The 21,250-nt window shown below is 40.8% G+C and overlaps 1 long non-coding RNA gene across 1 annotated transcript; it reads left to right on the top strand.

Moving 5' to 3' along the window:
* The first annotated feature begins 400 nt into the window (after positions 1-400).
* Positions 401-3,140, top strand: LOC148213078 (uncharacterized). The gene is made up of 3 exons (XR_015792910.1): positions 401-979; positions 1,067-1,106; positions 2,747-3,140. It is a non-coding gene; the product is annotated as an uncharacterized LOC148213078 (long non-coding RNA).
* The last annotated feature ends 18,110 nt before the right edge of the window (positions 3,141-21,250 follow it).

Raw genomic sequence — 21,250 nt, 5'->3', positions numbered from 1 at the left:
AGTTAAATATTTTATTTCGGGTTGTCATGGGTTTTATTTGATTTTTAAAGTGAAATTTTGGGCTTGTTGTTTTGGGCCATTGTGTTATCTATTTGGGGCCTCCTTTGAGAATTGGGGTTTGGGCTATAAGTGTTAAAACAAATTAAAGAGAAAGGGATTAAAACCAATTAAAAGAAATAGAAAACCCTAAATCTTTTATTCTTCCCCTTCCTTCTTCTTCTTCTTCCCCTTGTTGAGCCGCCACCTTCCCCCTCCGGTTTTCATTTCCACCGCAACACCTCCCATTCTCCGGCGACTGCAGCGCCATTGGTGGCCTCGGCGAGCGACGGCATTCCCTGATTGACGGCGGGCGACGACGGTGGTGAGCCTCCGGTGAGACCACGGGCGTTTCTTCGACACTTCGACATCAGCGGCGGCTGGCGTGCTCTCCGACCTGCAGCAGCAACTGGAAGCCTCGGCCAACGTCGATTTGCGGCGTTTCTCTCCAAGACGAGCGGCCCTCCACGAGCAAACCCAACGCCCTCCGGCGACAGCGGCGGCTTCTGCAGCAGTTTCGCGGCAACTCCGGCGTCCTGCACCAGTTTCGCGGCGGCGCGTCTGGGTTCCGGCGGCCTCATGCGTGACAGCTCCTCTAGCTTTGTACTGCAACAACCCACACTCACGGCACATTCGCATCAGTTTTGGACAACAGCAGCAGCAACATCTTAGATTCGTGAAGCTGGCGAGTCTTGACGTTTTTCCATCGTTTCGATGACGTTGGGCAGTGGCCCACACCTCGTATGAAGCCGATTTGCAATACCCACCCCGTTCGCCATCGTTCGGTGTTGACCCACTTCTTTTTGGACTCAAACCAGCCTTACCCATTCCTTTTCGGCGTAGGAGCAACAAGCCTGAGGCTTTTCGAACTCAGTTTTGAAGTGCCGAGCTCATTTGACATCGACCCACTCTCAACCCAAGTGGTCTTAGTGTGAGTTAGTAGGTAACGACTCACCTAAACTCGGTTTCAATTATATTTAAGTGTTTCTAATCGGTTACTAACCTCGAAATCGTACTTCTTTTGATTTAGGAAGTCTTCGACAAGCTTAAGAGCCTTAGGACATTTGTTTGTAAGTAGTTTCTTACTGGAGGGATTGGTTTTTGTGTGCTGATATGATATGGTTGTTTGCTCGTGTGCCCATGTGTGATACTTGCATGTTGCTTGTCGTTGTTATCATTTAGTAAACGTCATTGTTGATAAAACTGTTGATATATCTTGGGAAAATTATGTGGTTGTGTGAATAAATTGTAGCCAGGTAATCTTGGATGACTATGATTGAATTGCTGTTATGTTCTAATTGGTTTTCATGATGAAATTTGTATACCGGTACTATAGTCTGTTGTTTCGAAAGCATATTGAATATTTATGAGAAATCGGTTGTGTTTGATGTATGCTGGGTATTTATCAATTATATTTTGGTTAAGTTGTTGGTTGTGCCTTTTCTGTGAACGATGCCTGTTGGAGCTGTTGGATCATGCTGGACTATTTTAGATTGATTGGCTTTTACATATGATCATTTTGGTGTATCGCATATTGGATTGTTATGAGATTGTTGATGCATGAGGCATGACGTAGTAGCAAGTAGGACTCTTGTGAGAGTTTTGGGACATAACAAAGTAAGTAGACAAGGGGCATGTGCGTGCGTTAATGTATGTTAAATGGACTCTAATGTGCTGTTTTTGTGGCGTTTAATGTTAATTTTTGTTACGTCATCGTGTTAATTAATTCTCGTTGTGTTAGTCGACATACTTGGAGTAGTGTTGGATGTTTGTCGATGAAAATGGTGAGATTTCTGCTTTGCTAAACTGTTGAGTATTGTTGTGGTAATGTTTGTTGCCTGGATATGCATGAATTGTTCGGCGGGTTTTGTGAGTTATTATACTTAGTAATGCTTGTTAAATAATGATGTGGGATATTAAGCATGATTGGGCTGTTATCTCATTATTAGAAAGTTGTCTATGTTGTGGAAGCATGCTGAATTGTATTTGTGAGTTGGAAGATGCAGGGGTACTGGCTTAAGAAATAATATAGTAAGACTCTGGTGAGAGTTGGATTCTTGAAGAAAGTGAATGGGTGAGTGTCAGGGCCTCGGGTATAAATGGTCGGGGGCTGATACGTCACTAATTAGGTATCGAGGCCTCGGGTAAAAACGGTCGAGGGTCAATACACCAATATTGGATAAGGATGAGTGTCGAGGCCTCGGGTAGAAATGGTCGAGGGTCGATGCGAGGAATCTTTTGAAAGGAACACTATTGGGGCCTTCTGTATAAATGGTCAAGGGCCAATAGATGGTGAAGTCATCGAGGCCTCGGGTATAAATGGTCGAGGGCCGATGCTGCAGGGTCGAGGCTCTGGGTATAAATGGTCAGGGGCCGACTCTACTCGAAGGAGTTAACTGTGGAAGGCTAGGATAGCTGTGATAAGCATAGAGGTACTTGAGATGTTAGGGAGACTAGAGGTTGGTAGTCAATGTGTAAGGATGAGTTTGACATGTACGGTACATATAGAGTTAAACATTTGCATAAACTGCTTCTTGTGATATGTTTCTATTTATTCAAAGCTCGAGAGTTGTGATAAGCATGATATGTTGATTCTTTAATAAGCATGACACGTTGTTCCTTGGTAAGTATGCTGTTTGTGCGTGACCCTTCAGATAAGGGCTGCTTACTGAGTACTGTGGTTGTACTCATCCCTCTTTTTCCCCTCCAGTTTGCAGGTATCGAGCTAGCTCTTGGGATGGTGATGGCGAGGAGGAGGCTTGATCGGAAAGACCATTAGCTATGCTGCGTGCAATTAATTTCCTTTAGTTAGGATAGTTGTGGCTATTTAATCTTGTAGTTGAGTTGTTAGTGGTTGGTTTTGTTTAGTTTTATTGTCTAAAGGATGTTGTAAGGTTGCCGATTCATTATTCTTTTTAGAGCATTAATTTGTTAGCTTCTTGAACTACGGGATTGTAACCTACTTAGGATATTTATGAATACATCTGTTTAGGTTGATTGTACTTGAATTAATTTTTGCTTCATGGTCATTCGAGATGTTAATATTCATTTAGTGGATGGTTTATAGTTAGTAGAGGTTTCCTTGAAGGGTTTTGTTAATGTGAAGTCGGTATTTAATGGTTTATCTGTATAGGATGCGAGTTTCTCTTAAATCTTTATGGTTGTTGTTCTAATTGTTCAAGCTCTCGTGAGTGTTGAAAAACAGAGTAGCGCAGAAGAAGCGTGGTAGCTTTATTGCTTAGTATTGTTGTGAAGACAATCCTCTTGTTTATGTAAAAATTTTAGGTAGTCTTAGTAACGGTCCCTGTTTGGAAATGGTGAAATTCCTGGGGCGTTACAGATTTTGTGTTGGTGGAGGATCTTGTGGATTTCTATTCATCTCGATGGTCTTTTCTTCAACTTCAACTTCTTCAACTTCTTTCTCTTTTTGGTTTTCTCAACCTCTGCGCACGCCATAACCTCTTAAGGGTTCTTTCAATCACTGGATCAAAGGTCAACCAACTAGACCATGTGCTCATACACAGCTCCCTCGAAGGTTAGATATAACAATTAAGTCCAATGACATGGTATGCAACAATAACACATGAAACAATTCACTTGGAAACAATATGATTTTGAAAATTAAGGCACCAGCAACGGCGCCAAAAACTTGTTGGGACTTCCTCTACCTCAAAAAATATTAGAGTCTTGTGCAAGCGCACACAGTCACAAGTACTACTCGGAAGTAATCCAAGGTCGAATCCTCAGGGACTTGTTGCTTTTCAAAATCAAGTAATGTCATGAAATGGTTCAAATATGCAATTGTGAGTTAGGAAGAAAATTGTGACGAAATGTTGTTGTTTGGGGTTTTAACTAATAAGCAATTTAATAAAACTCAACCTATTTGTTTCCTACCTTAGTTCTGATGCAAAACATGGAATACACATTTTGTTGGGAAAATGCACTAGGGGAAATTGTAGCTTTTCTTGGTAAACTGAGTTATACTCTTTCACTACCGCTTTTGGTTGATGCAAAGGCTAGGGTAACATACAATCATATGTCAAAGTGTGATTACAATTCTAGAGAATATTTATCAACCCATTTGCTTTATAGGTCAGAGGTCCTATGTCTACGACCATATTTTATGCATTTATGTCTAAGTCACATCCCATGTTGGTTTCCTATTATTTTACCTAACGCAACATTCTCAGGGTTGGGCTTTAGTGTATAAATCAAGTTTCCCTTGGCCAAACGAAAAAACAAAAACGTAATGAGAAGTTTTTAGAAACCGACCTAAAAGGTGCAAAGCGCAATTATGGGCAAATCCCAAGCGTCTTGAACATCAAATCATTTTGACTAAGACATTCCACCAAGAGGTTGATAACTAATGTATAACATTTTTAAAGGAAAGAAAATGCACGAAAACATAAAGAAAGTATTTTTCATTTAATTAAAACGAATAAACCAGCCATACAATAACTTCTAGCTTGATCCAATTCTCTCTCGCATGTGAGGGGAGTGTAAACTCACTAAAGAACTTAAAAAGAACAAAATAAATGCAGAACAAAAGGTAGAACTTGAATTAAAAGTAATACAAGAAGAAAAAGTAAGAAAATTCAAGGAAATAACAACTAAAATATAAACCTAAACCGTAAGAACAAGTTCTACAACGAAAGAGAAAGTTAATGAAGCTGGAAATGAGCTTGTAAGGGATGCTTTGCTCATTGAGGGCTTTCTTATATAGACCCTTGGAGTTGTTGAACTTCCCACCTTTTTAGGTGGAAATGAGTTGAGATACAGTTAACCACTCCCATTTGACTTAGACTCATGGTTATAATTTTGATTCAAACACATAGGAAATATCATCCTTGCCCTTCATTAATCAAATGCACGTTTTGTCAGTTTGTCCTCCAAAATTGCGCCATATGCAATTCCTGCAAAACATAAAACTATTATTTTCTTCAAACTTTGCCAACATTTTTTTCTTATTTTTCCTAACGTACCATAGTTTTGACTTTTATGCATAAATGTTCTATGCATGTTATACTTTAAGAATATGTAATTCTTTCTGGCAAATAATGATGAGAAAGGGGTCGAAATCGTGGTCAAACAGACCTACCGACACATGTTTCTGCTAACAAGTCAACCCTAAGACTTACCTTGTATAGCTTTATTGAAGTCTTTTGGTAATGATAGTCTCATTGGCATTCCTTTGACTTTTCTTTTAAAATGGATTCGTTCTTTCCAGAAATGCTTCCAAACCCAATCATTTGGTTTACTGACTTGTGCTTGGGTTTCCTTGTCCTCCATTTGGTGTTTGTTACTCGAACTCTACAACTCAACACCTTGACTTCTTGGTCATAGCATGGTTTAGAGGACTTATTGGACAAGTTTATTTGTAATAGTTCTTTCTCCTAAGACTTCATTCGACCATGGTCACGTACAAAGAAAATTAGCCCAGTGAGTAACAAAAACAAACAAAAAATAAGATACTTACCTGAAAGTGCTATTCTGTATCATCATCATCCATTATTGCTAGGACTTGGAATTATTCTCTCTGGTTCAAACTCAAGGTAGAATATTTGAGCATGTGTTAAGGATCGCACTCTCTTTCTTTTCTTCGTTCTTTTCATACATCTTTCCCAACTCTTCTTCTTTTTCTTTAACTTGCTTTAGCTCAGATGTATCTAGAGATATTCATTCATGCAATACTAGTTCAAGAGTAGGTATTTCACAATCAAGAGAAACTTTTTAATCTAAAGAATTAATATTATTCATATAATCTATTCAGGTAGATAATTACACAACGTCAAACTTTGGTCAAGCTCGAACTCGATCCTGGCTCCGACTTGGAAATCAAAGAGAAGACCTGTCAAAGAGGGCAAACTCCAATGGTCAAGTCAGTAAGCAGCTCAGACTCAATATTTTAAGTTCGAGAAGAGATGCGATCCCTGATGGTAAAATGATGCCCTTTATTTATAGGTTTAGGTTCTGAAAGGGGTTGGAATAGGCGGTTACACTTGTCAGATTTGATGACGGACTTGTCGGGTTTGAGCAGATCGAACCCGGATAGTTTATATTGAATATCAATGACTTGAATAGGAGAAATGGCGAGTAATCTATCCATCCTGGCAGGTTTCGAGATGGACCTGCACAAAGATATATGTGGGGGCATGCCTTCCAACAAATCATTGTCCTCCACGTGGCAATCTGGTTTCCATCCCCAAACGTTGGCCCCTCTCTACCAGGTTCGAGCTCGATCTGGCAGATAAGTTGTTTTATAGAGAACCAATTCACGTTTTAACTTTCGACTCAAAATGCTAGATGTTACCGTTTTGGAAACCTCGAAAATGGAACTGTTACCCAGCTCGTACTCGAGTATCCCTGTCGATTGAACTTCTTTTGATCCGGATCGTCCCTTTTAGGACACGTGTTCGATTGAGATTGATTTTTGGGATACTATAAATAGTCTCATGGATCATATCCGGTTTTTACGCTCTTTGTAATCTTTGAGTCCGACCTGAGTAGTTCGGAACTGACCCTAGGTTAGTCTCACACCTCTGCTTTTGCTCTCTACTTTTGCCTTTCAAGATATGTCCAGTTCTTCCAACTTTTCTAGTTTGTCTAGTTTGTCTTTGTCCGGTAGTGTAGGTCGGAGTCGGAGTCATTAACCTAAGAAGTCTGACTCTGTAGAGGAATTTGCTAGTAGGTTAGATTCCGAGTTAGAAGAGGAAATAGACAACTTTAGGTTCTCCGAGGACGATGGGGATGACAGTGACACCTCCACCTCAAGTCAGAGCTTGGAATTCCCTTCTCAGATGCTTGGGAACTATCTCGACTATCTCTGTAAGAGGTATAGTATTCCGGAACATTGTTCTTAGGCTTCCAAGGAAGGGGAGCATGCAAATAAGCCCCCAGATGGGTGTGTAACATTGTATTTAAAGTGTTCAAGTACGACTTTTGCTTACCAGTTCATCCTCTCGTGCAAGAGTTCCGAGCTCGAACTAAGCTAGCTCCTGCTCAGGTGTCCCCCAATGGATGGAATGTCGTTTTTAGCTTAGCCGTGTTATTTTGGGTAAGGTGCCGTGAGGTGGATGGGTTAGACGTCCTTAAGACCGACCACCTCTTAGCTTGCTTCGAGGTTAAGCGAATATTCAGGAAGCCTGGGCGATACTACCTGGGTGCTAGCAAAGACACGGGAAGCATCCTAAAAGATCTGACCTCCATAAAGAAATGGGTTGAATATTGGTTTTAAACCTCCGGAGCATGGTTGGCCAAGGACGAGTCCTACCAGTCTTTCCACACCGTCCTCTATAGGGTTGGGAATTTAGGTAAGAAGTACAATCATTGTTCACTTTTTATTGTTCCTCTTCGTACTCTAACCCCCTGTCTTTTTGCTTTGACAGTCACCATCAGACCTGTCCCTCAGCTCTCCCAATCGACATTCGACATTTTTAATTCTACAAGCACAAGTTTAAGAGTGGCAGGAAGGTCGACACTGTCTTAACCAATAAGCTCATCATCGCCTTAGAACTATTACATTACAGTCGCTTGCTCGTCCTCACGAAGCTCATAGACCGAACTCGGAACTCGGTAAGTCGCACTCGGACCTTTATTTAAATATTTTAAATCTTTACTATTTGACTCACTTCGCTTTGAATTGTGCAACAATCGTATATGGATTCTCTCAAGATGTTAGGCGCAAACGTCTTCGCTAAGGACTAGCTTCTGCTTCAAATGAGGTGCTGTTGGGTTTTATGCGTTAAACTTGTGGTTTGTAAACATAAAACAAATATTTATTCAATCAAGTTGGTATTTATAAAATTGCATTTACCCAAATCCAATAAACTAACATCCGGGGTTATGTAATTGGAACAGTAATATATAGTATATATTTAATATACATCATATATATTGGATATACAGTGTATATAAATATAGTATATATTTGATATATAGGTGGATAATGTTTCAGTAGTAACCTAAACGGTCTATAGTATATGGATAAGGTTGGGTACCTTATCCTGGTAACACCATGGATACGGCCCACTTTGTAATATTAACAAATGACTTGATCTAGGTCGTTTGTGTGGAGACATGCGAGTGGAGGTATCCTATACAATGAGTTTGTATAAGATCGAACCACGACATAATTAATCTTTAGCTGTAACACAGTTACCTAATAAATTAATATTTCAATAGGATGTCCAGGTAACTCAATCTCAATCCTTAGTGAATGCCCCCAGTCGCTGACTCAATATGCCTACCATTTTGGGGTTGAGGCGAAGTGGGAGGATGGGAACGTAACTACACAAGATGGAATTCACTCCTTCCCGACTTTAGGGTAAGTAGATGAGCGTTCTCTTAAGTGCTGACTCCAGGACTTGAACAAGGAGCCCCACCCTCTCACTGCCTCGATAGGGACTTCCGATTATTGGTTAGACCATAATCGAGTCGTTCATTAGAGGATCACCGGTACTTAAGGCATACGATGTAACACAGGAGTAAAATGGTAATTTGACCCAGCTGTGGTTATAAACATTCGTGAAGGATCGACTTACTGTTAATGGTCAAAATCCGTGGACGCAAAATATTCTACAGTGAGAAGAGTGCAGTTGTGGGTCTTTAGTAGAGTGACTGACAGTTAACGAATGTTGATTGATTTGGTGAATGAGTTTAATCAATAAATCTCGTATCGTTATAGCTTCTGATCTGTAGGTCCATTAGGTCCCCTTGATAGCTCGTAAAGGATAGTTAGAACATTTAGTCTTTAAAAGAATTTGAATTGTTCAATTTCATTGAAGGGAATTAAGATTAATTGTATAAGATGAAATTAATATAATGTATGTTGATACATTATAATATAAAGTTAATCTTGAATTGGGTTCAAAATTATGAGAGATAAGGATATTAGAATTCGATTAGAATATGGTTGATTAATTTAAGTTTAGTTTAGTTAAACAATATTTAATTAAATTAATATGATATGTTAATTTGGTTAAATTAAATTTGATTTAATTTAATCAAATTAATAATTATTTTGTAATTAATTAAATTGGATTTAATTAATTATTAATTTAATTAAAATGGTTTTAATTAAATTAAATAATAAAAAAAGGAGAGTGGAGAAATAGTGAGTGGGGAAGTGGTGACTTCCCCCTCATTCTTCCTCCCTTATAAAAGGAAGGTTCTCCCCTTACGTGGTTGCCTCTATCATCAATTGTATGAGTTTCAGAAACTATAGCAAACAACCTCTCTCTCAATCTCTCGATCATTTTCTCAGTTTTAAAATTGTTCCCACAAACCGAGGTCTTAATATCCAGAAGATAGCGAGGAAGACTTTGTGGTGGCGTTGGTGTCTACATTGAAGATGTGTCTTCAAAGGTATGTATCGCTAACTTACTATTACTAATGCTTATGTCTTTTCTTTGTTGTAATTCTAAGACAAGATCGAACCACACTCGTTCGCGCGCTTCTGCTGTGGGATTTGATCCCTTCAATTGGTATCAGAGCTAGATTTTGCTTTCAATCTTGCTTTGAATAACAAGGAAAAGAATGGTGGGTGTTTCTATATATTTGATGTATGTGGTTTGGAAATAGATGGTTTCAGTTTTTGGCATTAGATTTACAGTTTTTCCGTTGATTTGATCAATGTAAAAGCCCGTTGTTTTGGGCCTTTAATTTTTTAAATCGAGTCTGTAAGTTCGTGTCGTTCGTGGCAAGGAGTTGCTGTGAAAGTGTACCCGAGAAGTGAAGAAAAACTAGAGAAACTGGGTGGATAACACCTCGGCGCTCGGGGTGACGCCTATGCGCTAGGCGCTGGCAGAGCTGCAGAAATCTGATAGCTCGGGCTTGCAGAAGTAGGAGCAGTGCCTAGGCGCTATCCCGCGGTGCCGTGACGCAGGGTCCAAGCGCCTAGGCGCATGGTTTTATAAAAAAAAAATTTTGTTTGTTTGTTTTATTTCTTATAGAAAGCCAAAGCTGGTCTATTTTGCTATTTAATTATTACGCATTTTGAATGTATAATTAATTAGTTGTATATGTTGCATAAAGTATGCCATATGGTTTAAAATCCCGCCATAGGTTAAGCATGTTCATTTATCATATGCATATAATAGTTATAATGTATGATAGCATGATTTATATAACGCCCCGTGTTCTCTTGCTAGTTTATTTTAGGATTTAAATTGTGCCTTTGGATTTCCCCCAAAGATGATAATTTAGTTATTGGGTTCCTAATTTTCAACGCTCTAATTTTGGGTAAATTAGAATTTAAGTTTAGTTTCGTTGGATTAAGACAAATTAAGTTTTTGAATTTTGGAAAGAAATTTATTTGAATCATAATTCAAAGCTTTGGAAATTTGATTTTTCTCCCTTTTGAATTTTATTGTTGGGTTTTAAAATTTAGTTAATCTCTAAAATATTTTTCCCATCCTTTTTAAAATGGGTTTTCCTTTATGAAAAAAATATTCAGATTTTCCCCTCTTTTAAAGCCATTAACATTTCGTTGTTTTGGATTTTAGGTCATTAGATTTGGTTGAAAATACGATTTTAGTTTCTACTAACCCATGGGCTTTATATTAAAATTGGGAATGTTGGTTTATTTTTTTTTAAGGGAAATTAAAGAAAACAAATCAAAACCCTAAGGTACTATCTTCTTCTTCCTCTTCTTGTAGCCCCCCCTACCTTGTGGTTTCCATCCTCGCCGCCCAACCATCCCCATCTCCAGCGAAGTAGCGAATGGCAACGACGGCAGCTTAACAGAGCAGCAGCGGAACGCGAACGAACCCTCATCCACGGTGCAACTCTTCTAGCGGCAGTAGCGTCGACATTAGATTCGTTGATCTCCCGCAAGCCGTTTCTCCTCAGTCGAGCTCGACATCCAGTTCAAGTTTAGCAGATTGGTTTCGTGTTAAGACACCTACGGCGGCGCTTTCACTGTAGTGAAACACGAGCCAAGCATTTTCCTTGCAGCACATGTAGTGGATCCCTCCGACGAAACCTATAGCGCTGGCACCTAAGACCCATCGGCAAAGAAGTGGCACGACGTTTCGGCGCGACGCTCACGCTATTCTCCAATTACAGCTTGCGGCCAGCATAGGAATCCACGTATCCGACAGTTTGAATGAAATCATGTTGATTCTGGTTGTTTATAAATGATTTACTTTGCGTTGTTGGATTTTATGCTTAGTGGTATTTATGAAAGCATTATGGATTATGAATGGTTTCATCGTTGTATGGTTGTGTTCATAAAAGCATACTGAAATAATGTGGGACAAATCTGTTGTGTTGTGCATGCATGTTGGACATGTCGTTTCATTATTAGCTTATTGTTTTTGGTTCTGAAAGCATGGTGGTTTTATTATGAGTTGTGAGATTCATGGGTCATGGCCTGGAAAACATGTAGTAGGACTCTGGTGAGAGATTGGTTCTGTAATGAAGTGAATGGGTGAGTATCAGGGCCAGGAGGTTGATACATCACTAGTTGGGTGTTGAGGCTCCGGGTACAAAGGTCAGGGATCGATACGCCAATTTTGGATAAATATGAGTGTCGAGGCCTTAACTATGCGTGGTTAGGGGTTGATGCAATGAGTCTTAGTGGAAGGTAGGCATTGGAGCCTTGAGATAGAAGGACAAGGGCCAATGGCTTGCAAAGCCATCGATGCCTTAACTATGTGTGGTTAGGGGTTGATGCAACAGTTCGACGCCTTGCCTATGCGTGGTCAAGAGTTGAACGCTAAGCGCTGTAGAGAACTGTCGATGCATTGGCTATGCGGGGTTAGGGGTCGATACGACTCGAAAGAGTAAGTCTTGGAGGTACATAAAATGGAACTAGTGACTTTAAAGAATCTTGAAGCCTTGGCTATGCGTGGTCAGGGGTCGGTACGACTCAAAGGAGAAAGTCATGGAGAAACAGGAAAGAGAAATAGTGAGTTGAAATGTGATAATGGATTATGCATGTAGGTTGCATGTTTAGAGATGTCTTTATTTTCTTATTATGTAAAGCATGGTGAATTCATAAACATGTCGTTTGAACTTTTCGTGAAGCATATTGTTTGTGCGTGACCTTCAAGTATAGACTGCTTACTAGGTATCGTGGTTGTACTCACCCTTTCTTTTTCCCTCCAGATTTTTCAGGTAACGAGGTCACTCACGGGAACGGTGATAGCGAGGGGGAGACTTGACCAGAGAGACCATATTTAGTGATGTGTTATATTTTTTTTTTCTTTTTGGATAGGATAGTTGGAGTGTTACTTTCTATTGTGAGTTGTTGCTTGGATAATGGATTAGTTTGTTTAGTTTCCTACGTAATCTTTAAAGTTGTCGGTTTACAATTTTGAGAACTCTAGTTTTCATTATTTGTTCGAGTTATGAGAATTTGAACTTTTGAGATTGACATTAATTAAATGAGTAGCTTTTGTTCCATTGCCATTCGAGTATTAAAGTTTATCTTAGTGGATAGGTTATAGTGGTAAAAATGTTGGTTGAGTTGCTTTGATTAATGTTGTTGGACACAATGTAGTTATTCTCTGTTGATGGTATTGATTGAATAGGGACTTTGTCATAACGTGCCCTCCATGAGTTGTTTGAAATTTGGGGGTGTTACAATTTATTTTCATGATTAATTAATATAAGTGTATTGAGTAGGGAGCTGGGAACATAACTACACGAGATGGAATTCACTCCTTCCCAGCTTTAGGGTAAGTAGATGAGTGTTCTCTTAAGTGTTGACTCTGGGACTTGAACAAAGGGCCCCACCCTCTCAGTGGCCCGAAAGGGACTTCCGATTATTGGTTGGACCATAATCGATTGTTTATTAAAGAATCAGCGGTATTTAAGGCATAAGATGTAACACAGGGGTAAAACGGTAATTTGACCCAGCTGTGGTTACGAACACTCATAAATGATTGACTTACCGTAATGGTCAAAATCCATGGACGCAAAATATTATAATAGTGAGAATAGTGCAGTTATGGGTCTTTAGTGGAGTGACTGACAATTAACGAATGTTGATTAATTTGGTTAATGAGTTTAGTTAATTAACCTTATATCGTTGGAGCTTCTGATCTGTAGGTCCATTAGGTCCCCTAGCTAACTCGTAAAGGATAGTTAGAACATTTAGTCTTGAAAATAATTTGAATTGTTCAATTTCATTAAAAGGAATTAAGATTTATTGTATGAGATGCAATCAATATAATGTATGTTGATACATTATAATATAAAGTTAATTTTGAATTGGGTTCAAAGTTATGAGAGAGAAGGATATTAGAATTTGATTATCATATGGTTGATTAATTTAAGTTTAATTTAATTAAATATGATTTAATTAAATTAATGTATATGTTAATTTGGTTAAATTAAATTAGCTTTAATTTAATCAAATTATTAATTATTTTGTAATAAATTAAATTGGATTTAATTAATACTGATTTAATTAAATAAAATAATAATAAAAAAAGAAAATTGGGGGAGGTTTTCCCACTTCCCACCTTAGGGAAATGGTGAGTTGGGAAGTTGTGACTTCCCCTTCACTCTTCGTCCCTTATGAAAGGGAGGTTCTCCTCTTCCGTGGTTGCCCCAATCATCAATTGTATGAGTTTCTGAAACTCTAGCAAACAACCTCTCTCTCAATCCCTCGATCTCTTACTCAGTTTTAAGATGGTTCCCACAAACCGAGTTCTTAATATTCAAAGAATTGCGAGCAAGACATTGTGGTTGCATTGGTGTCTACATTGAAGAGGTGTCTTCAAAGGTATGTATCACTAACTTCCTATTACTAATGCTTATGTCTTTTCTTTATTGTAATTCGAAAACAATATCGAACCACACGCATTCGCGTGTTTCCACTGCGGGATCCAATCCCTTCAAGCGCCAAGCCGTGTCGTGGTCGACCTTATTGCCAAGGTCAAAGTGGTGGAAATCCGTCAGGACACTGCCACACCGCGGGAAGTGATAGTGGCTGGTGCGTCTCAAGACGACGCGATCCTTGACGTCTGTCCCCTAAAGGAGGTTTGGAGAAAGGCCTCCCCCGATAAGTTAAAGAAGAAGAAGTGTAAAACCATTTCTTTCGAGAACGTGATAGAGGAGTTAGAACTGGCTTGCGAGGCAGTCTTTTTGGAGAGCTAGTCGATGACCCTGAGGCAAGGATGGTCGGCACCTCGGACATTGAGATGAGGTTCAAGGTCGAACCTTTGAGTGCCGGGGTGAATGAGAAGGCCATGGAGATGTCCAACTCTTGCTTTGATCGCTGCTGGATGAGGGCTTCCAAATTCGTCAGTGCTCCGGGCTCGGCCATCCAACGATTGTTGGACTATACTACTGAGGTAAGACCTTATCTGTTCGTCTTTTAGCTTCATGCAACTTATCATCGAAGATTTAACTAATCATTTGCTTTTTGTTTTGCCCTTAGGCTCACGCTGTTGCCTGCCAAACAACCATCATGATGAAGGCCGAACTGGACGGACACGACCTTCTCACAATATGGGAGTGGGAGGGCTATTCGGCTGCACTAAAGACCGCTGCTGCTCTGGAAGGTAAGCTCAAGAAGGCTCAAGTCGAAGCTCAAGCTTGAAAGTCTACCTCCGAGGCTGATAAGGCCGAGTTGAAGAGCTTCAAGGCAGAGGTTGACTGCCACATGGAAGCTCTGAGGGGTGCCCACGTTATGGCAAATGGCTTGGAAAATGAAAAGTTCACCCTCTTGAAGCGCAACGACTAGCTCGAGTGCAGCGAGACAGATCTTCATGTGAGGGTGGAGAAACTGGAGGCCAAGCTAGAACTCGAAAGGTCTAAGCTTACCAACGGGGTGCTTTTGGAGGAGACCTTCCGCCAGAATCCGGACTTCGATGGGTTTACCAAAGACTTCAGCGACGCTCGCTTTAGGTTTCTAATGAAGGGAGTTAAAGAAGAGGCTATTAAGGTCAACCTCGAACCCATCAAGTTGCGATACGTTGAGAAGTGAGCTTCAGGTCTGAACATGAGTCCTGGCCCCAGAGCTTGGTGGACCAGTACTTGAAGGATTTTGACTCCAATGTCGAGCTTCAAGGAGAAGGTGGGGTCTTCTCTTCCATGGAATCGATGGGGCGAGCCTCTCTACTAACGGCGTGGTCTCTTTCCAAGAGGCTGGGATGCTGGACTCCAAAAAGCCTAACATTCTAGCTTTACAAGGCGATCTGCGTTCGCATATCGAAAATAGCTAATCAACTCTAGCTCTTCCTTCTTTCCGTCATTTCTGATTATTTTGTTCATATACTTGTTTTCTCAACTCTGACTAATGTAGTTCTGATGATTCTCGAGGTTTATACGCCTCGTCTCAATCTTTTAAAAATTAATGAAGTCAATTTGAATTCCAACACATCGTACCTCAAACTCGTAAATTCTAAAGGTTTGAATTTCTCCCTTAAGTTCGACACATCGCACCTCGAACTTGTAACTTGTGATGGTTTGACTTTTTGCTTATGCGTTTGTGTTTTAGTAAGTACCTAGCCCCCATTCAATTTCACATCAAACTCGTAATCCTTAGCTAAGATGAAATAAAAAATACGGTGTCCTTCATAGAGAATAGTCTTTGAAAATGTTTACAAGTTTAATTACCCTTTGAAATATTTTAATAATTCAAGGATAATAGCGCTTCAGGTGCTCTGCGTTCCACGGATGCAGAAGCAATTTTCCTTCGAGATCGGCCAACATATATGTCTCAGGTTGGACTACGCCTTTAACTTTTAATGACCCTTCCCAACTCGGCTCTAGTGTTTTGACATGCTTCTGTACTTTTCGAAGTACTAAGTGTCTGACCTGGAAGCTCCTACGTCGGACCCTGGAGTTGTAATGTCTAGCCATGACTTTTTGCTTAATGATTTTATTAGTGGCGTCCACTTGTCCATTGGCTTTGGGTAAGCCATGGACGAGGTGAGATGACTGATTTCGAGCTTGCTGCAAAAGTCCTTAAACTTTGCATTGTCGAACTGCTTGTAGTTGTCTGTCACGATGGCATAGGGTACACTAAAGCAGTAGACAATATTTGTCCAAATGAAGGACGTGACTCTTGCCTCCGCGATGGTGGAGAGCGCCTCGGCCTCAACCCATTTGGTGAAATAGTCTACCACAAGGACTGTGTACTTTGTCTGCCACTAATGAAAATGGTATGAGAAGATCAACTGCCTATTATGCAAAGGGCAAGAGACTGAGATCGAAGTCAGTAACTCGGGCGGCTGGTGAATGATGTTCGTGAAACGCTGGCAATTATCGCATGTCTTGACCAACTCCTTTACATCCTTGTCTATCGTAGGCCAATGGTAGCGTTGAGGAGTAACTTTGGCCGGTAATGACTTGGCCCCCGAATGGTTGCCACAAACGCCTAATTTATTTCTCCTAAGACGTAGTTCCCATCTTCCATAGAAATACACTTGAGAAGATGTAGAGAGAATCCACATCAGTATATAGATCCATCTTTGAGCACGTACCAAGCTGCCTTGCGTGACATCTTCTTTGCTTCTTTTTGGTCTGCTAGCACGTTGCTTGCCAAAAATTCCCTGATCGATCCATCCATGATGGAGGCTTGGAATCAATCTCCATCATGTCAGGCTCCAAGATGGAGGGGTATCCAATATTTCTACTGGGATTGATCTTGCAAGGTCCGTCGTTAGGATTCTCGAATCTCGAAATCTTATTTATTTCATAAGTCTGAAACTGGGTGAGCTACGACCTGACCCTACCCTGGTACTTCTTCATCTGAGAGTCATTTGCCTCGTACTCCTCATTAATTTGATTCACATTCAGCTTAGAGTCGCTGAAAATTTGGATATGGTTGGCTCCTAATCCCTTTGCCATGCGCACTCCTACAAAAAGGGCTTCGCACTCAACCTCATTATTCGAGGTACGAAAGTTGAAGCGAAGGGCATACTCGAAGCGCATGCCATCTAGGCCGAGTAGGAGCACACCTGCACCACATGCTCTCTCATTAGAGGACCCATCCACATACACCGTCCATCGCAGGTCGGATTCAGAAGCTTGGGCAGGCGGCTGCGTGAGTTTGACTATGAAGTCAGCAACGACTTGGCCCTTCACAATTGTTCGAGGTTCGAACTAGATGTCGTACTCACTAAGCTCCACTGCTCATTTCATTAAATGACTAGATGTCTCTAACTTGTGAAAGACTTGTTTCAATTGTAAGTTTGTGAGCACGGACACAGTATGGCCTTGGAAGTATGGCCTGAGTCTTCGTTCTGAAGTGACTAGAGTGAGAGCTCGTTTCTCCATTTGAGGATACCTGGTCTCGGCCTCGGTCATTGCCTTACTTGTGTAGTAAACCAGACTCTGACGCACTCCCTCTTGCTTGATCAAGGCCGAGCTGACTACATTATCTACACGACCAAGTACAAAAATAGTTTGTCTCTTTAGCTGCTCAAAATCCTCTTCGCACTCGAATGTCCATTCAAACGTCCTCTTCATTCTCAACACTTTGAAAAAGGGGAGGCACTTGTCGGTGGACCAGGAGACAAACCTAGTAAAAGCGGAAATCCTCTCGTTTACGCATTGTAGCTGCTTAAGAGTTTTTGGGGCTTGCATCTCGAGCCCGACCCTTATCTTCTCTGGATTGGCTCCTATTCCTCAATTATTCACCATAAAACCAATGAATTTCCCAAATCAAACTCCAAAGGCACACTCGGCCGAATTAAGCTTCATCCGGTACTTTCAAAGGACTTCGAAAGTTTCAATCATATTGACAAGGTGCGACTTGGATTACTTGCTCTTGACAAGCATGTCGTCTACGTACACCTTCTACGTCTGATCTGGTTGGCAAACATCTTGTTCACCATCCTCTGATAAGTTGCGCGTGCATTCTTTAGGCAAAAACGACATGACATTGTAACAATACTGGCCTTGATTAGTTTTGAAGGAGGTGCAAACTTGGTCTGGCTCGTGCATCTTTATTTTATTGTATCCGGAGTATGCGTCCATGAAGGTGAGCAGCTCGTGCCCGGTCGTAGCATCAACGAGCTGGTTGATTCTCGAAAGTGGGAAGCAATATTTTGGACATGCCTTGTTAAAATTTGTGAAGTCCACACACATTCTCCACTTTCTGTTGGACTTTTTAACTAAGTCAACATTAGAGAGCCACTTGGGATACATGATTTCTTTCATGTATTCAGCGTTAAGCAATTTGTGTACTTCCTCAACAATTACATCACTCCTATCCTTATTTACAGGTCTTCTCTTTTGCTTAACAGGTCGGAATGATGAGTCAATGTTGAGGTGATGCACCATTATCTTTGGATTGATGCTAGACATGTCTTCACAAGACAACGCGAACACGTCCGAGTTTGATCTGAAGACAAAAATTAGCTATTCCCTATCAGCAGCCCCCGACTTGGTGCCTATGCTCACTTGTTTTTATGAGTTGAGCAATAGAACAAGCTCCAACTCCTCAGTAGGTGCAGCCGCTTCACATTGGCTGCCCTTCATCTGGTCATCCTCGAAGAGCGGGACGATTGGGTTTGGCAGGGTTACCTTTTCCTCCAAGGCACAGATTGCCGATTCATCGAGTATCGAGATATAGCACTCTGTTCATGTCTTTTATTTACCTCAGATCATTCTAACTCCATTAACGGTTGAATATTTCATAACTTCGTGAAGAGTCGATGAAATAGCCCGAAGTGAGTGGATGATTAATCGTCCAAATATGGCGTTATTAGTTGACCAGCAATTTATCACAACGAACTCGGCCATCTAAGTGACTTGGGTATCGCGTTAGCCGATTGTGATGGGAATGTCAATGCATCCTTCAGGGGTGACAAACTCCCCTGTGAATCCAACTAAGGGTGTTGGACTATTCTTGAGCTGTGCTCTGGTACATCACAGCACTAAGTAATTGGTGAGCGATAGGATGTTGGCTAAAGCTCCTCCATCAACCAATACCATTCTAACCTGTGCGTGGTCGATCGGAGGTGAAATAACCAGGGCATCATTATGGGGCAAGTGGACACCCTCCAGGTTGGAGTAAGAGAAGGATATGGGCAGGTCGGCTTCTGCTCCTGAATGGTGTAAACTTCACGTGTAACGCCCCGCGTTCTCTGACTCGTTTATTCTAAGAGATAAACAGTGTCTTTGGATTTTTCCCTAAGCTGATAACTTTAATTCTTGGATCTTCTAACTTTGAAATTCTAATTTTTGGCTAAATTAGAATTAAGCTTAATTTCATTGGATTAAGATAATTTAAGTTCTCGACCTGTGTAGGAGATTTTTAGTTAAATCTTAAATTCAGGGGGTTTTGGGATTTTCCTTCGTAAATTCTACTTTTCTTTGAATTATTATTCTTCGGTTTTAGAGTTTAAGTTAACTATTTTGTTTAGGGTTGTGGGTTTTATTTGATTGTTAAACTATAATTATTGGGTCATTGTTTTATTTAGTTGGGCCACCTTCAAGAATAAAGGTTTGGGCTTTTAGGTTTTAAAACAAGTTAAAGAAAATGTTGGAAAACAAAAGAAACCCTAAAACACCTTTTCTCCTCCCCCTTCTTCCTCTCCTTGTTGAGCCGTCAACCCCCCTTAAAACTTTCTTCTCCGACGGCTCTTCCTTCTCGGCAACGCAGATCCTTGCACGGTGGCTCACGATCCGGCAGCCAGTGACAGCAGTGCAACCCTGCGGCGGCGAGACCCAGATCTGACGGACCCGACAGTGGGCGACCCCGATGCCCAACACCATGGCCCACGACAATCTACTCTTTCGGCGGCGACCCACGAATCCGAACACGCTCGTCCCCTCGACGTTCCTCCGGTAACTAACCCGATGCGCGATAAATTCCTACGGTGGCGCATCCTTGCGGTCATCTTCTCTCCGGTGTTTTGCGTCAGTTTTGCGGCAGCCCGAGCACTGGACGGTGCTGCAGCGGCGGGTCATGGCGTTCCGACGATGTTTGCCTCAGTTTTTAGGTCTTACTTAATAGGTACAAAAGTCATTGTTTTTACTGACCATTCTGCTTTAAAATATTTATTTGCTAAAAAAGATGCGAAACCACGTTTGATACGGTGAATTTTGTTACTTCAAGAGTTTGATATTGAAGTTAGGGACAGGAAGGGTACTGAAAACCAAGTTGCTGATCACCTGTCTAGATTGGAATCCCCGCTCTGTGATGATGAAACTGTTATACGTGAACAATTTATTGACGAGCAACTCTTGCGAGTTGATTCAGTTCCGTGGTATGCCGATATAGCAAATTATTTGGTAAGTCGAATAGTTCCTTATGAGTTCAACAAGCAACAGGTAAAGAAATTTCTAAATGAAGTTCGATTTTATCGTTGGGATGAACCTTTTTTATATAAGCTAGGACCTGACAATATCTTACGCAGGTGTGTAGCAGAAGAAGAGCACGAGGCGATATTAGACGCTTGTCATATGTCTCCATATGGAGGACATTTTGCAGGACACAAAACCGCAGCCAAAGTTTTGCAAAGTGGGTTCTTTTGGCCCACTCTGTTCAAATATGCACATAAGTTTGCCCAGGTTTGTGATAAATGCCAACGGACAGGTAATATATCTAAACGCCACGAAATGCCTCAAACCTCGATCTTGGAGATTGAAATATTTGATGTGTGGGGTATAGATTTTATGGGTCCATTTCCATCTTCTAATGGTAAGCTTTATATATTGTTATCAGTAGATTATGTTTCGAAATGGATAGAAGCCATTGCAACTGCTACCAATGATTTTAAAGTTGTCATTCGTTTTCTGCAAAAGCACATTTTTACGCGTTATGGAACCTCGCGTTGTCTGATAAGCGATGGGGGGGCTCATTTTGTGAATAGGTCTATGCAAAAGTTGCTGACTAAATACAATGTGCGTCCTAGGGTTGCAACAGCATATCATCCTCAGTCGAATGGGTTAGCCGAAATATCTAATAGGGAGATAAAAAACATTTTAGAAAAAACTGTAAATCTTAACCGTAGGGATTGGTCTTTGAAGCTTGATGATTCACTTTGGGCATATAGGACAACATTTAAGACTCCCCTCAGCATGTCCCTCTATAGGCTAGTTTTTGGAAAAGCATGTCATTTGCCTCTTAAGCTAGAATATAAAGCATTCTGGTCTACTAAGAAATTAAATTTTGATTTGTTGGCTGTAGGTAAAGCGAGGACGTTACAATTGTTGGAATTAGAAGAACACAGGCAATTTTCTTATGAGAATGCTAAGCTGTTTAAGGAAAAAACTAAACAGTGGCATGATAGGCGTCTTCGACCGA

This window comes from Momordica charantia, assembly GCF_013281855.1.
Source record: "Momordica charantia cultivar OHB3-1 chromosome 1 unlocalized genomic scaffold, Mcharantia_2.0 BLBB01000001.1, whole genome shotgun sequence".
Classification (NCBI taxonomy): Eukaryota; Viridiplantae; Streptophyta; class Magnoliopsida; order Cucurbitales; family Cucurbitaceae; genus Momordica; species Momordica charantia.
This window is presented reverse-complemented; position numbering and strand designations above follow the sequence as displayed.